Consider the following 636-nt stretch of genomic DNA (forward strand, 5'->3'; position numbering starts at 1 on the left):
TGTGTGTGTGTGTGTGTGCAGAATGGTAGGGGTGTGTGTGTGTGCAGAATGGCAGGTATGTGTGTGTGTGTGTGTGTGTGTGCAGAACGGCAGGTGTATGAAACGGAGTGAATACATCGTGCATTCTCAAAGTAGGAATTCCCAGGTTGAGCTGGCAAAAGGCAGTGTCTGATATTCCAGCTCCCAAATTTCCCAAGGAAGGAAAAACATGTGCTTCATTTTGTCAAAATCTTTTCTTTTTTTTCTTTTTAAGGATTTATTAATTTATTTTAAAATCAACACCATAATTCTTGTCCTTCTGTAAAAAGGTCACACACAATTTCTTACCAAACATAACCACATACAATAAGCAGTTTCGGTTCACTCTATCAAAAGGGTCATTTCTTCACGTTATTCCAACGAGTATCTTCTGATTGAGCCCAACTTGAAGAAACAAATATAGACAAAGCTTTACATGCTAATTACCGACGGCAGGCCCCTGTATTTAAGATCGACAGTTACAGTTTCCTACACAAATCCCTCCCCCACCCCCTGCCCAGCAACCCCAGGGGCTCCAGTTCCATGGCTCGCCAGTCTGAAGTGGTGTCTGTGTGCTCAGGGTCTAGCCAGTCTGAAGTGGTGTCTGTCTGTGTGCTC

At 43.6% G+C, this 636-nt stretch overlaps 1 protein-coding gene across 3 annotated transcripts in view; it reads right to left on the reverse strand.

Moving 5' to 3' along the window:
* The window catches only part of Nt5dc1 (5'-nucleotidase domain containing 1), a 132,457-nt gene that overhangs the window by 41,713 nt on the left and 90,108 nt on the right, over window positions 1–636 (reverse strand). The gene's annotated exons all lie outside the window — the stretch shown is intronic.

Source organism: Mastomys coucha, unplaced genomic scaffold (genome assembly GCF_008632895.1).
Source record: "Mastomys coucha isolate ucsf_1 unplaced genomic scaffold, UCSF_Mcou_1 pScaffold3, whole genome shotgun sequence".
Taxonomy (NCBI): Eukaryota; Metazoa; Chordata; class Mammalia; order Rodentia; family Muridae; genus Mastomys; species Mastomys coucha.